We start from the raw sequence: 13866 nt of genomic DNA on the forward strand, positions 1-13866 counted from the left end.
ATCAGGAGAAATAGTTAGATTTATTTGGAAAGTCTAATTTTTCTTTTCATGATTAGGAAAGGGGCTTGCAAGTAAGACAAAAATAATTGTCGACAATGAAAACTTCTTAAAAAGCACATCTGCGTCAACATCTGTGAATTCAGCCACACACCTTTTCAAAAAGACATGGATTAACTAACCAGAGGGCAACATAGGAAAGCAACTGGCATGTGGAAGGGGCCGCAGCCGTGTTATCTGAGGAACAGATGTCCAAGGTGTTTAGCCTCAGAAGAGACTCAGCAGAGACATGACAGCTGTCTTCAAATATCTTAAGGGTTACGGTTTTGAAGAATAAGTTGTCTTACATTATATGGCCATACAGCAGTGACTTTGTCTTAAGTTGTGAAAATCTTTTTTTTTTATGTCAGCAAAATCAGTTATGAAATCACACCTGAGCCCCTCCCACAGACCTTCACTTTCCCTCTGAGGAGCCTCCAATAATCCATAAAATACAGTTGGGTAAGTCACTGATATGGAGAGCAGAGCAAGGACCAGAAGACAGACATTTCCTCCAGCAGATTGTAACACTATTTAGAGGACACGTTTATAAATTTGAGTCACTCATTTTTTTTATATCTTTATTGGAGTATAATTGCTTTATGAAGTTGTGTTAGTTTCTGCTGTACAACAAAGTGAATCAGCTATATGTATACATATATCCCCTCCCTCTTGAGCTTCCCTCCCACCCTCCCTATCCCACCCCTCTAGGTCATCACAAGCATCAAGGTGATCTCCCTGTGCTATGTGACAGCTTCCCACTAGCCATCTATTTTACATTTGGTAGTGTATATATGTCAATGCTACTCTCTCACTTTGTCCCAGCTTCCCCTTCACCCCCGTGTCCTCAAGTCTGTTCTCTACATCTGCATCTTTATTCCTGCCCTGACACAGGGTTCATCAGTACCGCTTTTTTAGATTCCATATGTATGCATTACCATACAGTATTTGTTTTTCTCTTTCTGGCTTACTTCACTCTGTATGACAGACTCTAAGTCCACCCATCTCATTACAAATATGAGTCACTCATTTTGTATCATACTCTCTACCTGCTCTACTGGCATTTAAACTCATACTTCTAAAGGAAAAAGCTTGCATGCCTACACTGTGTGAGATACTGTTAGATGTCCTTCTCAAACTCTTGCTTTGGCATCCTGCAAATTCTTGCTGTGTTTTCCTGGGAGTCCTCAACGAATGTCTGATGTGTTTCCATGTGGCTTGGGGATTTTATTCATCTTCTCCTGGCACTGTCTTCCTTAAGTGGTTTATCAAGTCTGCCAGGCACACTGCTGTGTCTAACATTTCTGGATACGACCTCAGGGTCCACCTGGTACCTTTCACACTTTTGCCTCTTCTGTGAGAATCATCTTGTAATACCACTGCTTCTGCAGAGAGTCACTTCTCTTCCTAGTTGAGCATCTCTGTGACTTTCAGACCCAACGTCCTCTTGCTGGGCATCACAGTCTCTCACCAGATTGTTTCAGGTGCCAAGACAGTTCCATTGTGAATGAGGGAAGAATGTTTGTCCCTGTGTTATAACTAGTTAAAGGGGTCCTGAACCTGGGCTACCTTGTACCCCAGTGTCATAAAGGATGTTCAATGTACAGAGATGTTAACATTTATCTCAGCCACACTTTCTTTAAAAAACTCAGATATGAAAGCAAAGTTGACAGCCACATCCAATAACCCATATCAGGATGTATTCAGGATCATCCCTCCCTTTTGATGACTATGGCTTGTTTGCTGGGTCAAGACTCTCATTCTTGGCTCTGTTTTGTGACCTTTTCTCTGAGAAGTCTCTTCAATTCCTCATGCAAATACATATCAGGAAGGCTGACCCCATTGGTTTGCCAGATATTCCCAGATATTTGAATACCTCGTGTAAAGGCTCTACTATATAATTACAAAGGAATACATCTGCATTGTAGACAGTTTGGAAAATATACTCATGGTGCCACCATATTTGATGATAGAGAGTATTGAGAGAAGGAAATCTGGAGTGAGATCATGTGTGAGGGAGAAAGATTTATTTTTACACACATAATTTTGCTTCTTACTTTGGTGATTCTCTTCGTAACAGTGACTGGATGGTTGTGCGGTTCTGTGTTTGCCCTGGATTTCAAGTGATGGGATGATGGCTGGGCATTCTGACATGTGGCAAGAATATCCAAATGTTGGTGCCAGGATATAGTTTGTGAGGGAATATAGACATGGCTTAAATGTGGCAATCAAGAGGAAGTAGAATTTCATTAACAAAGTTTTAATTACACGTGGAATACATCCTTCATATAAGTCAAAGAATCCAGTAACTTCAAATGCAGCATTTGAAATGGATTTAAAAATAATTTAAGGTACTTAGGTTGTACTTTGTTCACAAAATCTTTTACTAAAAAGTAATTAGATGACTTCACAGTCTTCTTGGATTTGGGAATACTCACCAGGCATTAAGAGTATCTCTGCTGCCAACCTCACTGTGAGCCTGGCAAGGAGAGGTAGCTATTTCACACAGAATTTCTTCAAATGACTTTCTAACACACTCCTAACACTTATTCAAGTTATTTACTGTATTCATTCAATGACAAGATAATATTCTTTTTTATAAATTTACTTATTTATTTATTTTATTTTTGGCTGTGTTGGGTCTTCGTTGCTGCGTGTGGACTTTCTCTACTTGCAGCGAGTGGAGTTACTCTTTGTTGCAGTGCACAGGCTTTTCTCTTATTGTGAAGCACACACTCTAGGCATGCGAGCTTCAATAGTTGTGGCACACGGGCTCAGTAGTTGTGGCTCATGGGCTCTAGAGCACAGGCTCAGTAGATGTGGCGCATGGGCTTAGTTGCTCTGCGGCATGTGGGATCTTCCCTGACCAGGCCTCAAACCTGTGTCCCCTGCGTTGGCAGGTGGATTCTTAACCACTGCACCATCAGGGAAGTCCAACAAGAAAATATGCTTTGTCACATGTAATCTGACTGCTTGCTAAGGAGGGTGGGCCCTGGTAATTGGATGAATAAATATGATGGGGGTGATGATGCATGTTTGGGACAGCTGAGAGAGAACAAGATTGCTTTGCATAGGAAGAGGGAGAGTCTGAGAAGAAAAAAGCCCAGGAAAAACAAAGGAGAGAAAAATCTAGAGGGAAATAGATGTGGAGAGCCACATTTGAGGGGAAGCTAAGTAACCTGGAGGTGAGAAGACTTACTTGGGAAGTGTTGTTATTGGTACTCTTAGACTGAGGCTGCAGAATTGAGTAAGGGATTCATCATATTACTGAGCCAAACTTGGGTTCACTTGCCTGCACACAGCAAAGCCAAACTACTGACACTGGGTTGTGATGAAGGAAAGTACAGAGTTTATTGCAGGTGCCAAGCAAGGAGTCCAGGTAGTTAGTGATTAAAGGCCTGAACTCCCTAATGGCTTTCAAGGAAATGTTTTTAAAGACAGGGTGAGGGAGAGGGATTGTGGGGTACATGATCAGATAGTGTACATCCTTCTGATCAGTTGGTGGTGAGGTAATTAGGAATCAACATCATCAAACTTCTGGTTCCAACCAATCTACATGTTTGTGGGCATCACACAGTTAACTTCTCCCACCTGGTTAGGGTTTCAGTACCTACAAAACAGCTCAAAGGACATGCCTCAGAATATTAACCATAGCCCTTGAGGAGGAACTAAAAGTCCTTGACTTTGTTTAATGGCTAAACTATTATTATTTTTCTTGCTTGACTGTTTTCCTTTCCTCACTTCTCTGATTATATTTATTCTTTGGAACTCAGGGAAGGTCTAGGAGGCTAAAGTTTTTCTACAAACAAGAGGCAGGCAGAAGACATGGGGGAGGGTGGTGTCTGTTCCTGGGAAGGGCCCATAACGTCTTGCTCAGTTACAATCACACTCCACTCGTCTTAGTTCAGGCTGCTATAACAAAGTCACATAATGGAAATAACTCTCTGGGGTCTGTTTAATAAGGGCACTAATCTCATTCATCAGGGCTCCACCCTCATGACCTAATCACCTCCCAAAGACCCCCACCTCCTAATACCATCACCTTGGGGGTTAGGATTTCAACATATGAATTTGGAGGGGGGGCTCCAGTTCATTGCACTATTCCTTTTCCACGGGTAAGATGACTTCTTTGTGTCGAGCTCTGAACATTGTATATAACAAGAGAAGGAAGAAAAGAGGTTACAAGAGCCATCAGGCTCCCCTCCTCCTACCCATCCACCCTCTGTTCTCTCTCTTTTTTTAAAAAAAATATTTATTTATTTATTTTTGGCTGCATTGGGTCTTCGCTGCTGTGCATGAACTTTCTCTAGTTGCAGTGAGCGGGGACTGCTCTTTGTTGCGATTTTCAGGCTTCTCATTGCGGTGGCTTCTCTTGTTGCAGAGCACGGGCTCTAAGTGTGTGGGCTTCATTAGTTGTGGCATGAGGGCTCAGTAGTTGTGGCTCACTGGCTTAGTTGCTCCATGGCATGTGGGATCTTCCTGGACCAGGGCTCAAACCCGTGTCCCCTGCACTGGCAGGCAGATTCCTAACTACTGCGCCACAAGGGAAGCCCCCCAACCTCTATTCTCTTGCCTGGCTTTTCCTCTATACCTTCCCTGCCATCCCCTCCAGCTCTGGCCCACCCCACTCTGCAAGTTAAGCTCCATCCTTACTGCTGTATTAAACTTGTCACATTTTCTTAAACATTTTTTCTTGGCACATGTTCCTTCTGCATGGAACATTTTCTCCCCAACCTCCACTTTCTACCTTGTTAGTTCCTATTCACACTTTGTGTTTCTGTTCAGATATCATGGCTTCTGGAAGCTTGTGCTCACTCTCCCCCAACCCCTGACTGAGATAAGCACTCTTCTACCATCTATTACACTCTCTTGCTGCTTTAATTGCCTGTTTCCTTCACTAACTCTAAGTTCTTTGTTGGCTGGAAGGAACAATGACTGGCTGATCTTTATAGTCCCAAAACCTAATAGGTATCCAATAAGTATCAAATGTGGAAGGGATGAATGAATACAGTAACAATGAATGGTGGTGGTAATTAGTTTCCCCTCCAAACCTGACACTCTCCTCTATATCATGCAGTGTCCAGTCAGAAGTCAAACAAACAAAAAAACAAGCCCACAAAACCTAAGAAACTAGACATTTAAAACAGAGAGTACACCTTTTCCCCACTTTTTACCCTTCGTCAGGAATGTTTGAATGAATGCCAGTTTTATTGCAAACAGAGAAGAAGGAATCTTCTTTAGAAAGATTGATTACTGTTAGAATACATGATACTCCTATTATAGACAGAACTCTGTTTTGGTAATGAAAACATATAGAATTATATTATCACTTTTAAAGCAATATTAGAATTTATATTAACAAAAAATAAAACACCCTCTCACTGCTGGTGTTCAGAATTCTAAGGAAGGGTATAGTTAGGTGAGTGATGGACCTCTGAAGTTGGTGTGTGGCCTAACGGGTGCTTGGACTTCTGAGAGTCAGCATGATCTGACGGGTGCAGACTGTGGAAGGGGGCCAGGCCCAGCAGGTGAGGGAGTGTGATGTGCTTAGTACTGGAATGCCAAATAATCCCTAGCTTCACTACTGCTGGTACCTATGAAGGGGCGTGGAAAGGCTGATGCTGGGGATACTGAAGAAGGCTGGAGGCTGGACTCAATCATCTGTGTTTGCTGGAGCTTTGCTAAAGGGACTGAAAACAGGAGGAATGTCCCTTCTCTCCTCTTGCCACCTTCCATTCCTTTGGTGCCTCCCATCAGCAAAACCTATTAGAATGCCAACTGGCAAACTAGTGTGAAGAATGGAGTATGCAGAGCTAGGCCCAGAGCACAGAAGCACTTGGGGTCACTGAGAAAACAGGTAAATAACCAGTACCATCAATCTTCTCAGCTAATCAGCATCCATACTCTCCCAACCAAAATAGAGTTTTATGCTTCTGATTAAAGATGCAATTATCTTTCATACAAACCAAGACTGTACTCTCTCCCCAAAAGGAAAGATTTCCTACAGAAATCATATGCACATATATCTGAATATTCTGTAATGTAAAGAAAAAGTTATAGATTTGTTACGCCAACAGTAGTGCTTAATTAAAATAATAGGAGAAAGGAGATTGAGGAAAAACATGACTTAACATTAGCAATGTCTACACTACAAACATGGTAGAAAATATTTATAACAGTGACATTTTTGTAATTGTTTATGAGGCCATGATTGATATTTATAATTTCCTTTCCACTACCTATTTGATGTTCCCTTTATCTTAAGGTAGCAACTCAGTTGGTAAAGCCTCTTTACTGGTAGCATGACTCGAACGTTTATTCCTAAAAGGGTCTGAATTCCCAGAAGTTGTTATTTCAGTGGGTTGATGTAGATTTCCACAAATTTTAAACATGTAAGTACTAAGAGATACCCATAGAAGACTATAGTTTGCACACATAGTCCTTTCTGCCCCCATGAGGAGCAGAACCCAAATTTCCCAGCAGTATATGAGACTCTTTTGAGCCTTTTGGTTCAGTATCATGAGAAACCCAAATGGTCAGAGAAGCTTAAGTGGAATCATGTTTCCTTGTGAACTAAGAGCCCTAAACCAGCAAAGCCAACACTGTAGAGACAGAAAACAAAAACTATCTCAGTAGATTATAAGATGTATTTGTAGGAGGGTCTATTCCCAAATTCTACCACTTGATTATGCCTGTGGGATAAATTGCGCCATGTATTGGTCACTGGATGAAAGCATGTATTTCATCCAATAGGATAGAACCCAGATTTTTTTAGGGTTTTCTCCCTCAACTGGTCTTTAATTGGCATTTTACCATTTGATCAGAGCAACTACTTCTGAGTGACGTGGTACCTGGTAAGACTAGTAGATTCTATGGGCATGGACTTACCACTATGCTTCTTTTGCCATGAAATAAGTTCCTTGGTTAAAAGCAATATTATGTGGGATACCATGTTGGTGAATAAGGCATTCTGTGAGTCAAAGGATAATGGTATGGGCAGAAATAGGGAAGGTAGGGAAGAGAAGTCCACACTCTAATATGTGTATGTTCCAATCAGCACAAGTGGCTCCCTCCTATGATGAAGCATTCCAATATAAGTAATCCTGTACTAGGTAGCTCTCTCTACTTGGTTTCTGTGCAAATGATAGTTTTGGTCTATGCTATTGGTAGGTTAAACACTCAGACATAGTGATTGCCAGTTCAGCTTTGGAGAGTGGAACTCCATGACCGTAAGCTCCTCCATCCCTGTCATTAAGAACACTGAGGTGGCTGGGGAAAGTGGCTACCTGCCACAAAACACACCTCCTTGAATGGTTGGATATTAAGAGTCTCTTCTGTGGTGGATGTGCTTTGGTAATCCCACGAGGTACTCACTTCGTGAAGGCACTAAAAAATAAGCTAGTGAATCAATTACCAGCATTCTTGAAAAGCTCAATGGAAGCTGCCTCTGTAAGCTAGGTTGGTGGTGGGAGATGTTGTCATTATGATGGGGATGAAGGGTTCCTACAGTGGCAGAGATCAAACACCAGCACTTACTTCCAGAAATAAGGCACCAACAGAGTAGAAACAGTAAATAACAACAGGAATGTTATCAGAATACATGGACCTGAAAAGGATATTTCCTGGTGGCTAATTCATCATAAGTGCAGAGGTATGAAAGAAATGGGCAGCCTACCAGAGGATTACTTGATCTTTACAACTGGAAAAATTCTTAGTCTAGTGGGCAGAAATCTGACTTGAGCTGTCACAATAGAGAGTTACAGCTCTCACCTTGTTCTACGCGCTAGTCTGTCTGTAGACACTGAACTTTTTTTTTTCTATTTTGTTCTTTGTTGCATCCTCAGTATTTTTAAGTGAATGGATGCACGAATAAATGAATGGATATAAATGGCTGATATAAAAATGGGAAGTAGAAGCTGTTAGGATTATTTGTTGACTCAATTAGAAAAGTGGATTGAGTAATATTCCATTATACATATGTACCACATCTTTATCCATTCATCTGTTCATGAACATCTAGGTTGTGTCCATATCTTGGCTATTATAAATAATGCTGTGATGAACATAGGGGTACCTATATCTCTTTGAGTTAATGTTTTTTGTTTTCTTTGGATAGATACTCAACAGTGGAATTGCTGGATCATATGGTAGTTCTATTTTAACTTTTTGAGGAACCTCCATACTGTTCTCCATAGTGACTGCACCAATTTACATTCCCACCAACAGTGCAAGAGGGTTCCCTTTTCTCCACACCCCCCTCAACCTACCCTTGTTATTTGTTGTCTTTTTGATAATAGCCACTCTTACTGCCATTTGCAGCAACATGTATGATCTAGAGGGTATTATGTTAAGCAAAATAAATCAGACTAAAACAAATATTGACACCATATGATTTCACTTATATGTAGAATCTAAAAAACAAAACAAATAAGCAAAACAAAACATAAACAAACTCATAGATACAGAGAACAAACTGGTGGTTGCCAGAGAGGAAGGGGGAGGGGGAATGGAAACAGGTGAAGTGGATTAAGAAGTACAAACTTCTAGTCAGAAAATAAATGTCATGCTGTAATGTACAGCACAAGAAATTACTCAACAATATTGTAATAACTTTGAATGGTGGCATATGGTTACTACACTGACTGTGGAGATCATTTTGTGATGTATGTAAATGTCGAATCATTATGTTATATACCTGAAACTATTATCTTATGTCACCTATATTTCAATTTAAAAAATGGGTTGAAATCCCCTCTTGAAGCATTAGATGCATAGGAAAATGATGATAGTGTTAACAGACAGTAAATTTAGGGAAAGCAATTCATGAAAGATGGCAGGGAGTAGGAACACAGGGAATTCAACTTTTAGAGCTGAATCTGAGAACTGTTGCAAATCTTTTGCAAAGACTTCCAGTAGTCACCCAGCATCAGCTTTTAATTTATTATCTGGATAAATAAGCCATCCATTTGGGTGGGAGTGTTGGTCCTATCATCATACATGCAATAGAGATGCTCTGTGTGATATGTGTTATGTTCGTCTCAGGCTGACACTCCCATCCCCCGATCCCTACCCCTGCATCATTCACTTTACCTTCTGGACCTGTGCAGGTGGCTGAGTGGAGCAGACAGAAATATTTACAGAGAGAACTCTTCATTACCTGTGACAGACGTATTTTAGCCTCACAGCTTCCAACCCCAGTCCCTGGAAGGCTGCCCAGCATTGATGCCAGGTATCATTGCCATGGAAACCACAGACCCTCCCACTAGGGTGAGACCCACAAAGGCAAAAGCAATGAAATAACAGATTTTTTAAAAGGCTCTTGTCCCTCTGCTTTTACACATGGCAGGACTGTACATATGTCCCTCTGGGGGCACCGGGTAAAGAAAACCGGTAGAGCTGGGGTTATTAGTGGCTTTAAGAAACAGAATAACCTGGAAAAACCCCACTCAGAGAAGCAGGGTCACAAATTACTCTCCAAAGCATAAGAATATTTTTCTCATTTTCCTCTAAATATAAAGCTACTATGGTTGGCACTTCTTTTAGAAAAAAATGGTATCTATTGGGTTTTTGACATTGTACAGGTAACTTCAGTGAAAATGGCTTTTCTATGCCAGGCATTAACTCAAACATACCAAAATTACCTTGGCTCTCTTAGACTGAAGGTCGGGGGGTGGTCACCGATAACGGGTATTGCCTTGCACAAGGAATTGTGTTTCTCACCTTGGAACTGATGGTAGTACTTGCATTGCATTGTCCTCTTGGGCTGGGCAGTGGTGACAGAGGGTGAATACATATGTTAGCAGTCATGGACCTGGGTACTGGAGCCCTGTGCATATGACTCTTACGTAAATTGTATCTCTATAAAATACTGTTAGCATGAAAAATGAAAAACAAAGTATTGTAAAATATTCAAAGCAAAGATTTTATTTCTAATTTGTTAATTTTTGGAAAAGTGGGTTTAAGGTGTAGCTTCTTAGAACCACACAACTTTAATTTTGAGACTTCAGTTACAGCATTAAAAAAAATGTTTTTCTCTGAGTTACTAAGGACCTTCATTATGCGAAGGACTTAGGGTGCTGTACATATACTCACTAAGCAGTTACTCTGGGATGGAGTTTAAGTGTTTGTCTTTGGGCCTACCCATTCTCCCTGCACTTTGTCTGCCCTGCCATGCACCCATATTCCACCCCAGCCAGGTGGATGGTGCTCTACTGCTCATATCCCTGGGCTGGTGTCTGAACATGGCATGTACACATGCCTGCTCAGCCTGGCCCTTGCTTCTCTCCTGATGCTTGGAAGGAAACTATGATAAGTGGACACCTAAGTTCTAAGTGAAATTCTGAGGCTGATCAGTGACATCAGTCATTCTTTGGCTCATTTACCAGTTTCCTGTCTTCCCCAACAACCACCCTTGTGGTTATTATTATAAAGTGAGGTGGAACCTCCCTGAATGAGGGCATCCTCAATTCTGCTCATTTCTTCCCTTCCCTGACCCCATTCTAAGTCTCATTTTGCTCCTGTATGCATCTCTGTTATCTGCTCAAGTGATAGCACCTGATACGTGTTGTGTTCATCAATTTTAGTTTATTTTCTTCTATTGTTTTCTTCTTCTTCCTTCTCCCCCTCATCCTGCTTGATATTCATTCTACATTCTTATCAACCAAAACCCAACACCCATAATATTGAAGACTGATTTTCCATTCTTTCAAGAGCTAAGACATAAAGCATGAGAAAGAATTTGGCCATTTAAAGAGGGAGAGAAGCACATTGTGTGGAGATGAGAAAAGATGGATAAGGATCCTGAGGTGAGAAGTAGTACAGTCTGTTCTAGAAACTGTAAGAAGACTACTGTGGCTGGAGCTCAGTGGATATGGTGAGAGTGGGTTGAGATGTGAGAGAGAAAGGGAGGGACAGAATTATGCAGTATGAATAGGGACCCATGGAAGAAGAGGGCCTTCTATTTCCTAAGATCACCTTGGCAGGCAAGTGGACGATGGGATGGGTGAGAGAAGAAATGAAGGAAACAAGATAGGAGGAGGTTGTCACACAGGACGGAGATGATGGAGGATGCACTGTGGGAATTACAGTGGAGGTGAGCTGAGAACACAGCCTCTTCATACTCTTGGAACTATACGCTGGGAGTATATTGATGAAAATGGTGAAGCAACCAAAAAATAATATCTCCTAGGTTTCTGGCTTGTGAATTGAATGAACAATGATAACATTTACTGAGAAGAGGAAGAGGAAGACTGAGGTGAAGGAAGGTCACTTTGTGGGGCTGTTTTAGAAGACTGTGAGACATCCAAGGGAAAATGAAACCAAGCAGGACCCTGTGGGGCTCTCGGGCACAAAAGCCTGTGTCCCCCATTTCTTGATTACAGGAAATAGGCTTCATTCAGCCTCCATGACCTTCCCTGAGTTCCAACAAGCCGGTTCAAACAGTTGCTAATCAGGGAAGGGAGGGGATGCAGAGACAAAGGAGGAACAGTCAAGAAACAATAGTGCAGCCTTGGGGCAGGGTCCTGGTTTCCCCATAAGGGATACACATAACAATATCTTTGAGCTCTTTTGCAGATACTGAAACCCCCACCAGGTTAGAGAAGTTAACTGTGTGCTGCCCACAAGCACGTAGACCTCAGTCTAGTTGGAACCAGAAGGTTGATGATGTTTACTCCCAGTTACCTCACCACCAACAAATCAGAAGAATGTCCATGAGCTGATCACACCCTCCTCTTTGAACCACTACTATAAAATTCTTCAATACCCCCTCCAGGTTGGGACACACAATTTTGAGGGCGTTAGCCCACTGTGGTGCCCTTTGCCTGGCAAAGCAATAAAGCTATTCTTTTCCACTTCACCCAAAACTCTGTCTCCGAGATTTAGTTCAGTGTCAGTGTACAGAGGCCAGTTTCAGTATCAAAGGTATCAACTAGGCAACACAAAAGGCAATTCTAGGGCTCATAAAATGCAGTAGACTGGGCTTCCCTGGTGGTGCAGTGGTTGAGAGTCCACCTGCTGATGCAGGGGACACAGGTTCATGCCCCGGTCCGGGAGGATCCCACATGCCACGGAGCAGCTGGGTCTGTGAGCCATGGCCACTGAGCCTGCGCATCCAGAGCCTGTGCTCCGCAACGGGAGAGGCCACAACAGTGAGAGGCCCACATACTGCAAAAAAAAAAAAAAAAAAAAAAGCTGTAGACTAGAGACGTAAATGGTATATGCATAGATGGAAACTGATTGAGCCACCTAGTGTTTCAGCCTAGTGAGACATTTTCATTGGTTGCAGCAACATGGAGGTCTTTGATGACCTTGGCAGTCTCAGTGGAGGACTCGGATAGATGATGGTATGTGGTGGGGTATGAAGTATGTGGAGATGAAGTTGAGACAGCCTTTATAGACAGGGTTTTCCAGAAATTTGGCTATGAATTGGAGAAGAGGAATGGTTCAGTAGCTGGAAATGAGTGTGGGAATATGTGTATATGTACACGTGTGATATATATATATATATATATATATATATATATATATATATACTTTTAAAAAGTGAGAGATACACAAGAATATGATCCATACTCATACAAATTAGAGAAAGGGAATAACTGGGGGTAACTGAAGGAGCCAAATCTTTGAAGGGAAAAGAGGGTGGATGCAGTTGTCCTTTGACAGGGAGAGATTCTTCCCCATTGTACCAGGAGTAAAGAGGATGCATACATAGGTAACTAAGTTGGTAGGTTTGGGGTGGGCAGATGTAGGATATTAGATCTGATGGCTTACACTTCCTTAGAGTATATGGCAAGGTCGTATGCTGTGAGTGGATTGAGGTGTGATAGAGTTGAAGAGAGTGAAAGAGGTATGAAATATTGAGTGGAGGGCAATGTGAGTCTACTAAAGAAATGGGATAGGCTTTTGGGGCAGCACTGACCAGTCACTTACCTTGTGTGTTTTTCCCCATCAACATCCAGCTGCCTCACATAGAAAAGGGGATTCCATCCTTACGTGGTGGACAGAGAGAGCAAGCTCTTTGTTACCTCCTCTTATAAGGGCACTAATTCCATCACGAGGACTCCACTCTCATGATCTCATCTAACCTTAATTACTCATTTAACCTCAAAGGCCTGTCTCCCAATACCAACACACTTGGAGTTAGGGCTCTACCATATGACTCTGGGGGACATGATTCAGTCCACAGAAGGTGAGCTTCTGGCACTGCTGCTCTGAGGACAAAGACCTTCCCATATAATGCCCTCCAATCCTGACAGATTCCACGAGAGACATCCTCTCCCATGCAATTTCATTTCCAAAAGTTACATAAAGGAGGATGACTGCTCCTGTGCATACCCCAGAGGAAGAATTTCATACATTGGAGACTCCATCTCACTTCTCAAGGAATGTTCATTCTCCTATCACTTTTAGATTGGAATGTGAGCTGTGAAACACAAATATGTAAAAGGAATAAACATAGGAGCTATATCTTAATGGATTTTGGATTTGGATTTTTTCTTTTTCCAACTTAGCAGATTCTCCTTCCACACTGGAGGAGGGAGAAAATGGGCCTGCTGCCTACAGCTGGGTGAAATGGGGAGCAGTGTCACCATCTGCACTGCTGTCTTATTGCTGACTTCCAAGAGCAGCACCAGGGCCAGGCTTATGGGAGAAAGGAGCTGGGGTTCTGGAGCTCAAATGATGCTCCTACAGAGTAGCCTCCTCCTTCCTTCTCTTGTCCGTCTGTATCCACTGTTGTTAATTTTTCTAAAACACTTCCTGGGGCTATGCTCAGGTTAAATCTTTCTTTTGTGAGGATGGCAAGGCTTATTATTTTTTTCTGATTGT

This window comes from Mesoplodon bidens, assembly GCF_964165515.1.
Source record: "Mesoplodon bidens genome assembly, chromosome: 11".
Lineage (NCBI taxonomy): Eukaryota > Metazoa > Chordata > Mammalia > Artiodactyla > Ziphiidae > Mesoplodon > Mesoplodon bidens.